The 20,850-nt window shown below is 31.5% G+C and overlaps 1 pseudogene; it reads left to right on the forward strand.

Annotated features, from left to right (window-relative positions):
• Window positions 1-14,151: 14,151 nt before the first annotated feature.
• On the forward strand, window positions 14,152-16,419 carry LOC114303250 (protein FAR1-RELATED SEQUENCE 5 pseudogene; annotated as a pseudogene).
• Window positions 16,420-20,850: the final 4,431 nt, after the last annotated feature.

A 20,850-nucleotide genomic window follows, 5' to 3' on the forward strand; every position in this document is an offset into this window, starting at 1 on the left:
CAAGTGTGATAGTTGACTGCGAATCTTTACTTTTGCAGCTTTCTTTTTTGGTGCCAAAAAACACTTTACCACCGCTTGACGTTTCCCTTCTGCTCAGCCTTTGTTTGGCATGGCGTTAAAATGAGATGGGGTTAAAATAACTAAAAAAAAATTAAATAAATAAGTTAAAAAATTAATAAATAAAATATTATATTTAAATTATAATTATTTTTTCTTTTATAAAAATTAAAAAAGTTAAAAAATTCAATGCAAATGAGATTTTTAATCCCAGACGAAAACCTAAAAAATCAATCTATTTTCCAAACAAAGCTTGAGTCCAGCTCCGTGGTATTTTATGGCAGAATAAGTCTATGTTTGGGAAGAGGCTTTTTGGGCTATTTTAACTAAAATAGTCACAAAAAACAAAATAAATTTTTTAGTCTAATAAGACAAAATATCACATTCAACTCATAATCATTACATTATTTCTTTCACAAAAAAGTCAAAAGTTCTTCCCAAACCAGGCTTTTTAGCCTCAAGTTAAAATAGTCAAAAAAGCTAAAAAGTCAATCCACTTCCCAAACGACACCTAATTAGTATGGATCCTGTTGTGTTGAATCGTGTTTGTGTTTGTGTCGTGTTATTTTGGATTCGTGTTAGAATTATCTTAACACTAATTCTATCCATTTAGCATTTTATCTTATCATGTCGTGTCATTTTCGGCCTGTATCTAATTCATATTGTATTAACGTGTCATGTCAAAAATTTTACTATTAACTAAAAATATGAAATGTATAAAAAAAATTCGAAATTTTCTTCACAAGTTAAATTTAATGGAATTAATCTCTATTAAATGAAATTATTTATAAAAATATTTGATTTCAACTTAATTTTATTTTTCTTAATTTATAAAAATTATATTTTATTATTATATTTTTTTTACTAGATTAACTCAAATAATAGATAAAAAAATACGTTAAGTTCAATTAAAAACAAAAACAAAATCTATATTAAATTTAAAATTGTATTTTACATACTTTTTAATAAATTAGATGTAATTATGAAGAGATTAAAAAATGTCATGATACTCTTTAGTGGAAATAATATTAAAATGTGTAATTATGTTTTCATTATACGGGTTATTCGTGTAATTTCATATTATACAAATTTGACACAACCCGACATGTTTAATATTTGTTATCAGGTCATGTCATATACGTGTTTGTGTCAGGAAATGGTCAATCATAAATCGCTAATTTCGTATACGATTCAAGCCGTGTTATCGTGCCTTATCACAAATTCCCACTCTTAAGAATAATGATACAATTGCACAATTTTTTTTATTTATCACATTTTATATCTGAATTCACGTATACACATTAGTTAGTTCATTAATATTTACGTGAATTTTATTATTGTCACTAATATCTAATTAATAATATATATTTATCTGGTCAAATGATATATAAAATGTGATAACTAACAATCCATTTGGAAATATGTTATTTTGGTTAAAAAGTTATTTAAAAAGCTAACAAGCTAAAAAAATTTAACTTTTACAAAATGTTAAAGATTTTTTCTCTTTCACTTTTGTTTTTGCACATCTTCTTCTTTTCTTTTTTTTTTAAAAGTAAAAAAAATTACTTCCTAAATGGAACCTTATGGTAAAAAGAAATAAACAGAGGCATAGTTTGGGAAGAGGGTTTAGGGGATTTTTTTTAGCTAAAATAGTCATAAAATATAAAACAGACTTTTTAGTCCAATAAGATAAAATATCACATTCAATCCATAATCATTATATTATTTTTTTCATAAAAAAATTAAAAAAGCCAAAATCCTTCCCAAACCAGACTTTTTAACTATAGACTAAAATAGTTAAAAAAATAAATAAAATTTAAAAGTCAACCCACTTCCCAAACAATGCCACGGTAACATTACTAAATGATATAACTAATAATCATGACTATGATGAAATGAACGAAATTGATGAAGAAATGATGTATCTTTAGTAACTAGTAGGTATATTCTTACTTGCTAAAAAGAAAATAGGGTAGTGATGGTGGGGTGGATGGACTGGTGGTTATGGAAGTTGTAATCATCACCTTTAGCTCTTTTGTCAACCAATTCCACCAGCCTTACAAGGCATCCAACCCCCTGGTTTTAATAACTATATTATAGATTGATTAGCGAGGGATGGAATCTTATTATAATCATGATGAGACCATGTTTTTCTTTTTCTTTTTTTATCAACAAGATAGATATGCAGATGAGACCATGTTTGAATGGTGTTATGAATACAGGAAATTGTCACATAATGTGACATAAATGTAAGGTAATAGATAGGTGAGATTATAATTCAGCATAAAAAATAAAAAATAATTACAAATATCTGAAAGGTGTAAGTTTTTTGCATAATAAAATTATAACAAAAATTGAGCATCCATTTTTTAGTAAATATTTTATTCATTTTTCATTATCTTGCTATTCTTCGTAAAAGGATGAATCTCATATATTAGTCCATCATTGTCAAAATCCTCCATTTATTTTACATGTGTTTTATTTTGTAAAAATTCTTTGTACACTTGAATTTACTCTTAAATGACAAGAGTATTTTTTTTTTTTTTTTTTTTTTTGGTTGGTAGGTAGATTGGGACAATTTTGACAATAAATTCTAAAACAACGAATAGCACATTTTTTAAATCATTTTTTGGACTTTGGAGTCCAAAAACACAAATTATAATAGTTTTTTGAGAAGTTGGTAAAAAGCTAGCTTCCAGTTTTTTACTCATTTTGAATCATATCACTTCTCACATAACTTATCCATAAAAAGATAAAATAAGTTAAAAAAGTCAAAAAATTAATTTTTTATCAACTTTCCAAAACACAATATTTCCAGGTGATGTTGGATTGTCCGTGCAAATATGATGCATTTATTGTAATTATACATTTAAATTTTTTAGCAGTTTGATAAATGAAAAAAAAAAATTTGTTTAACAAATTTTTAAATAAGGTAAACCTTTTAGTAATTTTAGATGGTTTGAATAATAAGAAAATTTGTTTAACAATTATCTAACGTGGCAATTATTGAAAGTGAATGGTATTTTTTAATTAAAAATAAAATGCATGACAATATTAACCCCAAATTGAGTGTACATTATATATAATATAATAAATAGATATGAGTTAAGATTGTCCGCCTCAAGGTATGAATGTTGGTATCCCACAGAGAGGACACTTTTATCTCGGAGGCCTCTTTCAGCTTTTAGGTCTCGTTTGGTAGCCTCATTTTTTAGTTTAAAAGTCAAAAAATTACTAAAAAAATTAAAATGTCAACAATCTATACAAAAAAATCAAAATTCTATTTTTTCTTTATTTTTTGTATATCTTTTTATAAAAAATCAAAAAGTCATCCCAAATATATTAATTTTTTTACATCATATTTTAACCAAAAAATTAAAAAATTACTAAAAAGATCTATTCTCAAACGAGGGCTTGATCTCCAAATAAACAAACTTGTGAAGTCAAATGTTGGGTTGGACAGTGCATCTTACATTTTTTATTATTTTATTTTTGGTTCAACTACATTTAAAAAAAAATATTGGGTTATTAGAAAAAACCCCACCAAAAAAAAATAATAATAATAAATTTGTTGGTTAATGATCAATTTGAAGCAATCTTCAAATGAATTATAATTTTGGTGGTGTTATATGTACTAATTAATGTATACATTAATATATTAATTAGTATTATGTCATTATTACTGATTCCATCTATTATACAAATTATAAATATCCAAAACCTCTAAAATTGTGTCACAATATCTGTAAATATATTAGTTAGTATATTAATTTATACATATAGCATTATTCTTATAATTCATAGGGTAATCTTGAATGGAATTTAGCAACCCAGGGCTGGGTCTCCAATCAAACTATGGTAATGGCCTATTAGATCAGAGCCTAAGCCCAGTAGTTGCCAAACCAATCTGCTTTCAAGGCTTCAACCTGGGTTCCACGTTACATGCTCTGATGGGCTGCTTTGGATATGGATCTGGGTTTTATTGATTAAGAAAATTTGAATCAAATGAATTCATTTTCATTTCTACATTAAATTTTTTATTTTTTATTTTTTGTTTTTGCGTTTTCCGTTCTTCATTCTACGGTATTTATAAGAATAAATATTGTGAGTCCATTGATTATATCATTTTATGTGGCCGGTGAATAAAATATAGCTAATGATGTTAGGTGGACATTCTTTATCTTTGACTAATCCAATCAACTGGTCTTCACTACTGCAATATGATTTCTCATTAATTATTAACACTGGTGCTTGATATCACCATTATTAGCCTCCGTTTCGAAAGTGGGTTAGCTTTTTAATTTTTTAGCTTTTTGGTTATTTTAGTCTCGAGCTAAAAAGTCTAGTTTGAGAAGAATTTTTTTGACTTTTTGACTTTTTTGACTTTTTTTGTGAGAGAGGAGTGTAATGATTATGTACTAGATTTGATATTTTGTTTTTTGTGACTATTTTAGCCCCTAACCCACCAAAACCAACTTCCCAAACTATGCCTAAGATATACCTGGGAATGTATTTGAGAAGAAAGGTAGGTGATATCACCGTTTTAGGCTTCCTGTTTGTTGATGTTTTCTTTATTGTTTGTACGTCTCATTACATCAATAGTGTTCTTTTTTTTTTCTTTTTTTTTTTTTTATAAAAAAAATGTGAAGTTGTGGTGGGTTGAAGAAGTGGAGAAGAGGAGTTATTGGGATTAGAAATTATTCTAATTTTAAATTAATTAATTTCACAATAAATTAAAAAATATAAAGATGAAAGCATATATAAACATATATGTATAATATATTGAAGGGGGAATTTTTTTAATGCCTCTAATATTAATATTTTATAAGATAAAATATTTTCATAGTAGTTGAGGTCTCTCAACATTTTAACAGAAAAAATTCAACTAAGAAAAATTCTGGCTCGACTCAAAGAAATTTCGACCCTAACATAGAGAAATTTCAAAATTTCTTTTATATGATTATAGAGAAATTTAAAATTTCTTTGGTATAATCACAGAAAAATTTTATTAAGGGATCTCAACTAATAGAAAAAAAATATCTTAGACATTTCCTACTACATAAAGTTGGAGAATAATATTTCACTAATTTTTTTCTAAAATTCAAATATCGTTAAAAGACAAAATTCAAACCTTTCAAATTCATTTTAAAAAAGGAGTCAAATTAGTTGTCTTCTAAGGCTTAAGCAAAATTCATAACTCATATGTAACGGGTTAAAGGAGCAAGGGTTGGAATTCAAAATTTCTTTTAGTATTGGATTTGGAATGATTAGATTGAGTTCAATGTTAGGCAAAGTTAAATTTAGAATGACATAAATATTCCTATTATGTAGTAAAAGTCCAGTACGCAATGATTAATGGTCACTTGAATTTGGTGGAAAGAGAAGATTGGAGACCCTAGTTTGGTAGAAAGAGCTGATTGGAAAACTAATGTGAGTGTCGTTTCAATGAGTAATGATGTATAATTCAACTACTCGACACTAGACGAGATAACATTGTTGACATAAAATGTTATAATTTTTTAAAAATTTTGAATTACATCCCAATTTTTTTATGCATCAATTAATAAGAGAGTAATTACAAGTATGAGAAATATTACATTATTAAACAAACCACTCATAATAATTAGAAAGTCAGCAAAGTCTACTGAGTTTAAATCCAACAGTCACTCCACTAATATTTACATATAACTCTCATACTGAGAAAGAAATAAATATCAACACAAAGTATATCAAAACTCTTTTATATAAAAATTGAACTTGAGACATCACACCACAAAGAGTGTAATATATTACCTAAAAACACAAAAAAAAAAAAAAACAACCAAAACGTGTAATATAACCATTAGACTAAATGCCTTGGTTTATTACACCCCACTCCAAGGGAGTGAAAATGATAAAACGTTATAATTGAGAGTGATCAAATATACCATTTTATAATAAAGGGGATAGAGTTATAACAAAAGATTAATGCTCTATTACAAATTCTAATGCTCTAAATTTATACTACAAAAAGTAAGATGTTCCACCTTTCGTGCTACAACAAAAAGTGCTTTCAAAAACAAAAAGGCAATTTTAATTAAGAATAGCTTGAATGTCCTGTTTGTTATCAATTAAAAAGAAAAACTTAACTTTCTCACTTACATAACAATAATAATAATAATAATAATAATAATAATAATAACAAATTCTTTTTAAATGCCCTAACTTTTAAAAAAAATTAAAATACTAAAGGAATAAAAAAGTTAATAAAAAGGGTAATATTAAACTCCCTAACTCTAAAAAAAAAAAAAAAAAAAAAATCTAATTCATACAATTTTCCCTTGACATTAAAAAAGCATGAATCAAATGACTAGGGTACACCATTTCATTTAAATGGATCACATGACTAGGGCGCACTATTTCCTACTCAATGAATCACTTGAATGAAAATGACAAATACCGGATAGTGAATTTCAATCAATGGAACATAATTTTGTCATTTTCGTGTGAAAGAAATAACTCAAGTAAAGGTAAGTTCACGTCTTAAATTTACATTTGAATTAATTATATAAAAATCTTATTTATAAATATTATGGTAGCTCAAATCATATTTAAGATTTTTTAAATTAATAAGTCTTATTTAGTAAAATTAAGAATATTATCAATTTTTTTTTAAATTTTTAAAATTAAAAACATTATCAATTTTGCATAATAATATTTCAGATAATTGTTGCACTAACTGATAAAAAAAACAGAGTACGAGATTAAATGTATTTGTCTTTTTACTTATTTCTTTGATTCAATTATTCAATAAAACCGAGAACATTATTAGTTTTTTCATTTTATTTATTTTATTTTTTTTTAGTTTTGCACATTAATGCTATATTATCATGCTCCTTTATAGACACAAACTTTTTAGTTTTGCACAAAAAAATAATTCAGTTTTTTCAATTTTTTCAAATTTTTTTATGCACATATATATATTTTTTAGTTTTTTTTTTAATTTGAAAGTTAATATCTTAAAGTTTTGAAAATCAAAATAAATGTCAAATCATTTTTTTTTATAGATAATCATAAATGATGAACAATTATTGTTTGTAGGACAATTCTGATTATTAAAAATTTAATAGGACTTAAAGGTCAAAAAAATATTATTTAAGACTTAATGAAGTATATGTTCATAAATTAGGATTTATGTATAAGTGCCCCTTTACATTGTAGATTCAATAAAATGTAATAGAGTCTATATTAAAGATGATTGATTGATAATTAAGAAATATATTGTAATAAACTGTCACCTTATTTAGTTTGAAAAGTGGATTTAACTTTTGAGTTAAAAGCAATTATGTAAAGAAGGGTTGGGTTTTCTTCATGTCTATATCTCAACATGACAGAATTGGAAAGATTCATAGGGCCCATCATGAATTCTGTTTTAATGATTTAAACCGTTTAATTTGTAAAGCTCTCTTAATGTATATTATTCATGAAAAAAAAAATTAGATTGATACGATAATCGTAATCTTTTCATTTTATCGTATTTGTTTATAAAAAAAATGTATGATTTATTTTTAAAAATATGTTGTCATCTGTTTTTTCATAAACAAATACAATAAAATAAAAAGTTACGATTATCAATTTATTTTAAATGATTCACATAATTTATTTTATTAGGTTCATCAATAAAAATATTTATATTTGTAATCTAACTGTATGCAGCAAATCAACATGATTACATATCTTACAAAATGGATAGTTTTTATTCATTAATCTTTCTATACAGGAAATTATTGCACGGAATTAAATAGTTAATTATATGGATATTATTTTAATTATAATTGAATATCATCTTTCTTTTTTTTAATTTTAAAATAATATATTTAGATTTTCAAATTTATAAAAAAAATCATGTAAGTATTAAATTTAAATGGATAAAAAAGGGAGAAATTGCAACACAAAAAAAATGACGGGAAAATTACATTTTAGTGGAGTAGTGGGAAAAAAAAAATTGCATTTCTATGATGGTGTTACTCTTCTGTGTGCTTGATACAAATTTATTCTTGTGTTTGATACAAATCTTCTTATATATGTTAGAGTTGCACACAAAAAAACTTCTTATTTATAATGTAATTATTTTGTGATTGTTCCATATATTTGCAATTTCTTCAAACATGATATCAACTCAAAATAATTGTAATATCATGAAACTACAACTACTTCATATATTAGATTGTGCATCTAAATCTACTAATCTTTGCTTTGGGATGTGCGTTGATTTTTAAATTTTTTGGCTATTTTAGCTTAAGATTAAAAAGTCTCGTTTATAATGAATTTTTTGACTTTTATAAAAGAAAAAATAAAATGATTATGGTTTGGATGTGATATTTTGTCTTATTAATTTTTTAGTCTATTTTATCTTTTTTGTGGCTATTTTAGCCAAAAAATTTATGCCAAACATAGCCAATTATTTTGAATTTATATCATTTTATTGTAATTATTTCTAAAATAATCTAATTTTATAATTAAAAAAATTAAATATACAAGATTAAAATTGTAAAGGTAGAGTCCGATGATAAGAGAGAGTTGACTTTGGCCTTGTTTGAGAAGTTGATTATTTTAGTAAGTTATTTTAGTTTTTGATTATTTTAGACTTTGTTTGGGAAGAAGAGTTGGGTTGGGTTGGGTTGGGTTGGAGACTATTTTAGTCACAAAAAGATAAAATATGTTTTTAGCTCAATAAGACAAAATAGCATATCTAACCCATAATCATTACATTATTTCTCTTATAAAAATTCAAAAAGCTTTCTCAAACGAAACTTTTTAACCACAGGCTAAAATAGCTAAATAGTCAAAAAAACTAACCCACTTTCCAAACGAACCCTTAAGGCATCCACAATGAGATAGTTAAAGTTATTTGTTAAAGTGTGTGTTATATGACAAAAAGTGATAAAAGCGGGGCCCAAAAATGTTTGTTAAGATGTGTTAAGAGTTTGTTAATTTTAGAGCGTGAGTGGTGGTGCAATGGATGTGTTAACGGGTGTGTTAAATATATATATATATATATATATATATATGTGTGTGTATATAATAAATAAAATAAATAAATAATTTAATTTAATCAAAAATTTCAAGCCCAAAATTAAATTTCAAGTCCAAAAAAAAAATCCCAAAAAGTTTTTTTAAAAAAAAAAATTTGCCGCTGACCAGTCAACCGGCCGGACATCTGGCCGGTCAACCCGTAAAACAAAAAAACACACTTCCCCTCCATCGCTAGAACACTTGCGGCAGATAACAAATAACTTAGCAGCTGACTCTAATATACACCCCTAACACACGCGTTAACAGGTCTACTGCAGCACCAAACTTCCCCCTTAGCTAGCCAAAAGTTGGCAACTGACACTAACACACAACTTAGTGTGTCCATTGTGGATGCTCTTAGTAGGCTAAAATTTTTGTGTTTGGAAAGATGGTTGGATTTTTTTTTAGTTGGATATAATATTTGTGAGAGAAAAAGTGAAATGATTATGGATTTGATGTGATATTTTATTTTATTACCTATTTTAACTTATTTTATTTTTTTGTGAATTTTAGCTCAAAAAGCCAAATTTTAATCTTTGCCAAACAAGACTCTTGTGGATGCAATTTTAACCCCAAAAAATTAAATCGACACATGTTGGGTCGAATCGAGATTTTGTTTGGAAATAAATTTTTTTAGTAATTTTTTAATTTTTTTAACTAAAATATGATATACAAAAAAATTAATATATTTGAGATAATTTTTAGTTTTTAACAAAAGGATATGTGAAAAATATTTTTTTATTTTTTAATACAAATTATTGATAGGAAAAATTACCCATAAACCCCATTTGGGAGAAAGTTGTACCATTTGGTCCTAGAAGTTTTCTTGCAATCCAATTAGTCCTTTTTATTTTTGGTATATTGTTTGGGGTTTTAGAGTTTACTTCAAAACCAATCTAGCACTTAAAATTACAATATTACATACGTTACAACACACTTTAATTGATCAGATTTTATGCGGAGGGGCACATACATTTCCATTAATTGAACTCTGTCGGAGCAAATCCTTGACACCCTTAAAATACACTTGAATCCTGTTGTCACCACCGTCCCATATTACGGCCCTGCAACCCATTGTTAAACATTATTATCAGTTACTTACATCAAAGTAACCACTGTAACATAGAAAACATACAAATATTAAAAATTATCAAAATTTACCAGTCACCCTCCACGTTGTAAACATCCTCTAACAGCTTCATCTCGTACTCATTCATCATATTCCACACCGCAAACTTTTTGTTCATTCCAAAACCACTCCACGTTTTACGTTCCACCTCAACGTCGTCAACATTAGAAATCAACTCCAACCCAACTGCATTTGACATGTTAACCCCTTGTTTACCACGTCTAGCAACTCCTGTGTGTTCGTAGTCTAAAAGTTTGAATTCGCGCCTTACTTTGCTTTTAACCCGCCTAACTATAGACGTAATCTTCCGTCCAGGACTTGTCCCGACTGCCTGCTCCACCTCGACACTGTTGCCGCCGTCCACATCAACTAATTCGTCCGTCACCATGTCCTGAAGGGGGCCAATGTTTTTTACATCTTCCACCACATCCACGACGTCCACCACAGCTGCCACGTCATCCGTAACATGGTGTTCACATGTTTCCATAGCTGCTCTACCTTGTCCACTATCCTTGCTATGTAAATTCCCTGTACCAATACTCCAACCAGAGTTTCAGAAAGTGGTTGCTATTTTGGGTTAGTAGTTGTAACGGACTGCGTGACAACGTGTGCCACGTGGTCGTCGACTTGGTCCTCCATTCGTGTTATTGTTCCCCTTAACTGTTCTACCACTTTATTAAGCCGTGAAATTTCAGCATCTTTAGCCCCAAGAACACAGTCAAATCCAATATACAAGTTGGTTACCTGTGCTTCAACCATTCCTTCCATCTTTTCGACACGATTCTCCAACTCACTTACATGTTCGGCCTTCAAACGGACCTCATTCTTTAACTCATTCACTTGTTCTACAGCTTTACTTAACTACTCCTTCGTATAGTTTACGCCATCACAAACTTTAGCACCTTCAGGTGTGCATGCCAAATCCAACAAATCAGGGAACAAAACTGGCGACACGTCATCCGCAACAAATATCTTAACATCGGTTTCCTTTGCAAGGCATGATGTCTCCCTGTCCTTTTCACTTTTGTCTTTTACTTCTTTACATTCGAACTTAACATCACTAGGCAAATTCGGCTTCCAACAGTCAAAACTAGCTTCAACATTACACCTCTCCTCTACATCCACTCCACCCACACACTCTTTCCAAACATTAACCGGCTTAACTTCCAACACAACCCCCTCTGCCTCCTTCGCTACCTTACTAACATGGGCCGCCTGTACAAAGTAACGCTCTATTATAGACGCACTCAGTTTGTCACAGTTCACCTACAACATTATACCATTAACAAACAAATTAGAATATACCAAACCAAAATATGCACACATTACTATCTACAATTAGTTTTTGGTATCTCTATCCCACCGTTCACCGACAATTCCACTGTTTTAAGCTTCCCAACTAATGCACCAACATTCTATCTGCAAAACCTTGGTGACACATTTGGTCTGTCCGGTTCAACGATTGCAGTGTGCTCGCAAATTAAGAACTGCACCGCACCACACACATAATCATTTCACAAATTCAAATAAACAAGTAACATAATTTTTACACACTACAAACAGATTTAAGGCCAGCGTAACGTACCAACAAAGCAACAACGCAGCCAGTAACCTTCTCTGGCCTACCATGCATCTCATTCAACGAATCAATCAACATGTTACGAATTGCTGCAGTCCAGTCATACAACCGTAATGTCTCCAGCTTGTCAATTATGCGCACAAATGCCCACCAAATTGACTCAGCAGTGGTAGCAAAGAAAAGCTTCGCACAAATGTACAAACATAGTAGTTTCGCAACATCTTCCTCGTCACAACTAGTAGTCTCACGCATAGCATCTACCAACAAGTCTTTAATGACCTTCGAGGAGATCCTACTAACAATCCCACAACGCCGCTGTATAAAATCTGATGGACCTTTAACCCCTTGCGTCAAATCCAACTTATCCTTCCTACATTGGACCCCAAAAATCAGCCGAATGTCACTGTTCCTAAGTGGCAGTCCACTACCCCCAATGTGAAACTTCTCATCGTTCGGACTATACGTTTGGATAATTCGGCAAACAGTTGCGTCGCATTTTTTATACCCTTCAGGATCTAACTTATGTACACGAATGGCCTCAATCATAAGCCAGAACGGTGTCTTTTGAAGCTGCATGATATGTTCATCGCGTAGCTGCAGCTCCAAAACAGTTGTAATCACTCCAGCAACATTTGACCGATACATCAGTTTCCCTGTGTTCATTACAGGTTTTTTGCCACTCCCTCTAACTTTTTTTTTCCCCCAAAACGTCAACTGCTTCTGTTTTTTTGATGCCAATCTTGTTGATGTTTGAACTTTCAACTTCGAACGTGACGAATTCCCACCATCACTACGTTTCACCGAGAGTCGTCCACCACTACCTGCCACAACAACAACATCACACATCATAACGCATTCACGTTCAATCACTAACACCACAAACATGTAATTACCATTGAAATTCACCAAAGTATTGTCATTTACATGCACACGCCCAGACATACTTACTTATATGTGCAATTCACACATACTACAAAACAACATCACAACAACACCAGACAACTGACACTACTACGAGACAGTAAACTAATTACTGTGCACCTCCAAAACACCTGTCTTCACCAATTCACACTTCACTCCAACTAGTTAAACAAACACCTACACCAATACAATGAACAACTTACGAGTACACACACCATAACACATTCGCACAAACAACACCACAACATTAACAATGTCTGCATCACAATACACTCAACGCATTGTAAACCAAACAACCAACACCATGGCTACTCACTACGGAAACATCAACCATCAACATGACACACTTCATATACATGAAACGATCGAAATGCCACAACAACACCACAACATCAGACATAATATACATACGACATATGTAGATACAACAAATTATTAAACAAATCAAAGACCGCCAACACCATTACCAGACAAATGACATTATAACATGAACACTCTATTTGCGAATTATTTACTATGCTCACAGTCACTGTTATCCATGGTTCTACCACACAAATACGATGTAATCGAACAAAATAAACATACATTATACGAATCACATACCTGACGTCATCTACAACCACCAACTACGGCGGTGCCGCTGCAACGATTGAACGCAATCTTCAAAAACACCTATCGCAACGTTATCCCAACTCACACACTGCTTCAACCCACACCTCAGAACACCAAACGGGATGCGCTACAGAAGATCAATTAGTATTTCTAGGGTTTGAGGGAGAATCAATGACCAAATTGGAAACAACAATTAAGGGTTTAACATTACCAAATGCTGAAACATCGGAAATGAACAAATCATCTCCACATTTACATTACCATCGTAGAAGATTCCATGTTCATCTCTTCCGTAACACCCGCAAACGAGGGAAAACCAAATAAGTCTATAATGAGCTTTTTTGGATATATTAGTAATTTCAACATTGTCAAATTACACTATCACCCACATCAAATGAGGCAATACACGAGTGCAGATCATCTGCCATACTATCCTGCCGTGGTATACAAAACGACGTCGTTTTGTATACCACGACCATTTTATTTACTTTTTTTTTTTTTAATTCAAAAACCCAGTCCCTTGTTTCCCCCATTTTCTCTTTCCCCTCGTTTTGTATACCACGACCATTTTATTTACTTTTTTTTTTTAATTCAAAAACCCAGTCCCTTGTTTCCCCCATTTTCTCTTTCTCTGTATCGTTTTCTTCGCCTTTGCTGAGTTAGTGAACCCTAGCAAAGAGATAGAGGCATCGTGAGAGGTGACTGAACCCTAGCAGAAGAGAGAGAGTTATCGCGAGAGACGACTGAAAGAGGCGACTGAACTAACGCGAACTGAGAGAGGAACTGAGAGACGAAAGAGATGGCGGAGATGGAGGAGCAACGCAATGGCGAGCAAAGGACCGTGGGCGACGGTGAGTCCGGCGGCGATGCGATGGTGGGAAGGCGACATTGCGGCGACAGCGAGGTATATTTCATCATCTTGCTGTTATATATTGATTCATTGATGGTTCTATATTGATTTTAGGCATTGAAATCTGAAATGTTATATATTGAAATGTTATATATTGATTCATTGATTCAGATTTTATTTTTTAACCCGTTGATTCAGATTAAGGAACCCATTGATTCATTGATTTGAACCCATTGATTCATTGATTTGAATCTGATTTCATATGTTATACATATGAAATGAATCAGATTTCATATGTTGATTTATTGATTCAGATTTTATATATATCAATGAATCTGATTTCAGATGTTATACATTGATTCATTGATATATATTGATATATTTTAACCCATTGATTCATTGATACAGATTTTGACCCATTGATTCATTGACTCATTGATTTTTTAACCCATTGATTCAGATTAAGGAACCCATTGATTCATTGATTTGAATCTAATTTCATATGTTATACATTGATTCATTGATATGTATTTTTTTTGATTCATTGATTCAGATTTTATATATATCAATGAATCTGATTTCAGATGTTATACATTGATTCATTGATATATATTGATATATTTTAATACATCTGTCTAAATCTGAAATGTTATATATTGATTCATTGATTCAGATTTTAACCCATTTCAGATTTTAATCTGTTGCCTAGGTGTAATCTGTTAATTCAAATTCAGATTTTAATATATTTGATTCAGATTAATTGAAATTCGATTCAGATTTTAATTCAAATTGATTCAAATTTGATTCAGATTAACCCATTTTAATTCAAATTTAATTCAATTAACAGATTTTTATCTGTTAATTCAAATTTAGATTTTTGTATTATAGGTAAATGTGGTTTATATATATAAATGTGGTTTATATATATGAATTGTAGGTAATGGAAGAAAGTAATATTGTTGATGATTGTGGTTGGAAGCCGAAAGTGGGAATGGCATTTGACTCTGAACAAGCCGCATATGACTTTTACAATACGTATGGGGGAAAGTTGGGTTTTAGTATTAGGAAGGCCTATGCAAACAAGAACAAACATACGAAGGAGATAACATCACGTACGTTTGTATGTTACAAAGAGGGAAGTCGGGGTATTGACAAACGAGATCCACTTGTCAAAAATCCAAGACAAGAGGTAAGATGTGGTTGTGGTGCCCGATTTAGTATCAAGTTGGATAGAATTTCAGGAAAATATCTTGCTTGTGATTTTGTTGAACATCATAATCATGATCTTGTGCCTCAAGATTGCATTCATATGTTGCCTTCCCAAAGAAAAATATCTACCACCCAAGCAATTGAAGTAGAATTAGCTTCACAGTCTGGAATTCCTCTTAGGTCTGCTTATGAACTATTTGGTAGGGAATCTGGTGGAAGAGCATCACTTGGTTTCACCAAATTGGACCAAAAAAATTACCTAAGATCGAAGAGACAAAAAGATTTGGAATATGGGGAAGCGGGTAGTGTGCTGCATTACTTTCGTAAGAAAACTGTGGAAAATCCATCTTTTTTTTATGCAGTCCAATTAGATTGTGATGAGCAGATAAGTAATATATTTTGGGCTGATGCTCAAATGATCATGGACTATGCTCAGTTTGGTGATGTAGTCACATTTGACACTACTTACAAACTAAATAACGAGCATAGACCTTTTGGATCATTTGTTGGATTTAATCATCATCGAGAAACAGTTATATTCGGTGCAGCGTTGATGTATGATGAGACTGCTGAATCTTTTACATGGTTGTTTCAAATTTTTTTGGAGGCAATGTCAAACAAAGCTCCGAAAACTATTTTCACAGATCAAGATGCTGCGATGGCTAAGGCCATTGCAATTGTCATGCCCGATACAAACCATCGTCTTTGTACGTGGCATTTGATGCAAAATGCTGTCAAGCATGTAAGTTCTGTTTTTGATGATGTAGGGGTCAAGGCTGTGTTTTCAAAATTTATGCATGACATTGATGATGAAGAACAATTCCGAATACAGTGGGACCAAATGCTTGATAAGTATGATGCATTCGACAATCATTGGTTGGAGCAGACTTTTCGCGTGAAGGAGACATGGGGATGGCCATATATTAGGAATTCTTGGGCAGCTGGAATGAGTACTACTCAACTTAGTGAATCCTTTAATGCATTTCTGAAGGATTATTTGAATTGTGACCATAACTTGATGGAGTTCTTCATGCATTTTGAGAGGGTGCTTTATGAGAAGAGGTATAAGGAATTGGAAGCTAAGTATAATTTGTCCCAAAAATTGCTGAGGGTTTCAATTCCAACTGTGATGTTAAAGCAAGTGGCAGAGATTTACACGAAAACAATTTTTGAGGAATTCCAAAATGAGTATGTGCAGTCCATTGAAGCATCCATTATAGGCACCATTCATGATGGTGAGAGCACCATATTCACAATAAGAACAATGGTAGATGGAAAAAAAGATAAGATTGTGACAATGGATGGAGGGGGTTCTTTGAGTTGTAGTTGCAAGAAGTTTGAAGTGAAGGGCATACTATGTCGACATTGTGTCAAGGTGCTTAGAGATGTATTCAATGCAACGGAACTTCCTCCACAATATATACTCAAACGATGGACTAAAAAAGCAAGGGCTGAACGAGTGAAAGATAGACGTGGGTATGAAATGACGGCTGATGTGAAATTACATCAAAGTGACCGATATCGGTCATTAATGACCATGTTTAGAGCAATAGCGAGTAGAGCCGCTGAAAGTGAAGAAACTTATCAGTTGTTAGTTTCAAAAGGTGAAGAATTGAGTGTAATGGTTGAAGACAAATTAAGTCTCCACATTTGTGGTCAAGTGGAGGTAACTGATTTGAGAAATTCGTCAAGCAACGCATGCCCACAGAGTAATGAAGTAGATTGTCCAATCCAAGCTAAGGGACTGAAGAAAAGAGAGTCAACTACTAAGGGAAGAAGGAGGATCAAAGGCGGGATGGAAAAAGCTATTGCAAAGAAGAAAAGGATGTAATCTCATTTCGTCATGGGTGGTAATTCTATTCAGGTATTATGTAATAGTAATGTCGTATTTATATGGTTAGTTTTAAAATACAATAGATTAGTAAAATTGCATACGATTAAAATACAGTAGATTAGTAAACTAAAACATTGATTTTTTTTAGTAATGACCCACTTTCATTAAAGTTTTTCATTGTATGTAGGGTGGCGCTGATTATACTCCCCAATGTGAATCTCAGCCTCATTTCCGCATGGGTAATAATTCTATTCAGGTAATATTTAATAGTAATGTGGTCTTCATATGGTTAGTTTGATGAGTTCATTTCATTAACTTCGTTCATTATATGGTTAATTGTTGTTATGTGTACTTGGTTTGCTTCGCAATGTAGTCGGGTGGTACTGTTTACACTTCCCAAGGTGAATCACAACCTCATTTCGTCATGGGTGGTAATTCTATTCAGGTATTTAATGGGTGAATCACGGATGGTAATTTTATTCATGCGTGAATCACAACCTTATTACTGTTTACACTTCCCAAGTTGGGTTCCTTGGCATTTAATTCTTGTTATCTTTAATTGGTTTGTCTGGCAATGCAGTCGAGTGCTGCTATTTATACTTGCCAAGGTCAATCACAATCGCGTTTCATCATGGGTAGTAATTCTAATCAGGTAATAGTTTTTTATGTGCAAGTTTTTAAGAAAATGTTAAATAATGACCATGTTTTTTATTCAAATATTTTGTTTACATAGTTTCTATTGGTTGTATTTAGGATCATGGTCTTGGTGTAAATTTTTCTCAATCACAACCTCGTTTCGTCGTAGGTATTAATTATAATAAGGTAATATTAATGTTCAATGATGTTTCTTTAGTTTTTAAAAAATTTTGGTTATTAATTTAAAATATTTGTTTCTTTTTTTTTGTTTTTCGTCATGGGTATTAATTTAGGATCATCGTCATGATATCTACATTTCTCCATCTCAACCTCGACCTCAAGTTCTTATGGGTGGTACAAGTGGTCCTCCTCTTACGTATGGTACATATGATGTGAGTTATAATTAGTGACATAGTTTACATTTAAAATGTAGTATACATTGTAATCGAAGTTGAATACATGGTTTGGTGTATTGTAGGGAAATAACACGCCTCAGTCAATGCCTTCTGTGTATCCCACTCACAGATCTTTTCAGGGGTTGCTTCGAGGTACAAGTGTTGAAAACTTTGCAGTCCATCTCTCGCAAGCGTCACATAGTCCTGCTGACAGTCATGTAGATGGGCATCCCTGAGAAGTTTATTTTATCTTTATTTGTTTTGGACAGATGTATTTTGTGTTGGACAGATTTATAATGATCTGGACAGATTTAGACAGTTTTCTTTTATTTTGGACAGATTTGGTCTCATGAATGTTGGACAGATTTGGTTGTGTTATTTTGTGGTGCACAGGTTTATAATGTTGTCGACAAATTTGGAATGATATGGACATCCTATGGATAGTTTGCTTTTATTTTGGACAGATTTGGTGTCATGAATGTTGGATAGATTTGGTTGTGTTATTTTGTGTTGCACAGGTTTATACTGTTCTAGACATGTGTCGAATAATCTGGACAGATTTGGACAGTTTTGGTTGTCTTATTTTGTGTTGCACAGGTTTGTAATGTTGTGGACAGTTTTGGACAGATTTGGTGTCGTGAATGTTGGATAGATTTGGTTGAGTTATTTTGTGTTGCACAGGTTTATACTGTTCTAGACATGTGTCGAATAATCTGGACAGATTTGGACAGTTTTGGTTGTCTTATTTTGTGTTGCACAGGTTTGTAATGTTGTGGACAGTTTTGGACAGATTTGGTGTCATGAATGTTGGATAGATTTGGTTGTGTTATTTTGTGTTGCACAGGTTTATACTGTTCTAGACATGTGTCGAATAGTCTGGACAGATTTGGACAGTTTTGGTTGTCTTATTTTGTGTTGCACAGGTTTATAATGTTGTGGACAGTTTTGGACAGATTTGGTCTCATGAATGTTGGACAAATTTGGTTGTGTTATTTTGTGTTGCAAAGGTTTATCATGTTCTGGACAGATTTGAATGATCTGGATATATTTGGATCATTTTTTTTTTTTTGGACAGATTTGGTTTTGGTTTGTGTTATTTTGTGTTGTCTGCACAGATTTGGATTCTGGACAGATTTGGATACATTTATAATGTTTTGGACAGATTCGGTTATGTTGTGGACAGATTTGGTTGTCTTATGTTGTGGACAGATTTGGTTATGTTGTGGACAGATTTGGTGAAGAACAAGTACGACCTGACCAATAATAAGAATATAAAATAATGAAATCTGTCCACAACGTTATAAAATAATGAGATCTATCTGTCCACAACGTTATAAAATAATGAGATCTGTCCAGAACATTATAATGTCATTGACAGAAACAAAACAGAAACGCATCACATTCGTCAAACATAGGTAATTCCATTAAGCTTTACATATTAACATTCATAGTTTAAGGACGCATCACATTCGTCAAACATAGGTAATTCCATTAAGCTTTACATATCAACATTCATAGTTTCAGGTCTACAACATTCAAAACCCACATACATCCACCAAAAAAAAAAGGTTACATTCACTAAGGTTACCCAAATACATCCACCAAAAAAAGGTTAAGCGCATCACTAAAAGGTTACATTCACTTTAGTAGTGCTATTAGCATGGTAAAACCAATCAACACAATGGCTGTGAACATAAACAGTTTCATAGCTTCTTGGTTTGCTTCAACTCGTTCCAATCTATTTATAATTTGATTGAGTTTGTCAACATCATAATCATAGCCTCTCTCATCTTCATTCTTCAGATAAGTAGCTTTACTTTTCCTTTGGATATCTGATGCATTCCCAGTTGAAGCCGGTCCCCATCCAAAGTACTCGCACATCCTATTTGCACACTTGAAATACAGCCTCCCTGGATTTTTCTCTGATTCTGATATGAACACTGCAGCTTTTTTTCCACAATTGCATCTCTGATTTTGCAAATATCGAGTATCAATGTTTGAACCCATTGACATTGACATGATCCTAGTAAGAGCATTTTCCACAATTACAATCAGTCCATTAAGACAACATTCAAACAAATATGTAAAATAAACATTGTCATTTTCATGTTCATGTTAATTCTTAATTTTATTTTCATGTTCATGTTCATCCTAGTCATATACATAGTTCATGTTTATTCCTAGATCATATACATAGTTCATGTTCAAACCAATAAAATAGCAAACTATTGTTTACATGCATTGCCATTATTCATGTTTTGTTTGACACAGGCAACTGCCATGTTTATTCATGTTTTCAATAACCATTGTCATTATTCATGTTTTCTTCTTTTTTTTTTGACAAACTATTGTTTACATGCATTGCCATTATAGATCAGAGATGCAATCTAAGTCCTGCTGTCAAACAATCCAAGTCCTGCTGAATCATGTACTGGTCTATATTGGTCCAATATTGATCAAACAGTCCTGCTGTCAAATAGTACTTCTCCAAAGAAATTATTTGATCTATATTGGTCCAGACCAAATTCAGGACTCATTCTGTTGCCATATAAAAGGGAAAAAGTTTGATTCATG

This window comes from Camellia sinensis, chromosome 1, assembly GCF_055761805.1.
Source record: "Camellia sinensis isolate YWXY chromosome 1, ASM5576180v1, whole genome shotgun sequence".
Lineage (NCBI taxonomy): Eukaryota > Viridiplantae > Streptophyta > Magnoliopsida > Ericales > Theaceae > Camellia > Camellia sinensis.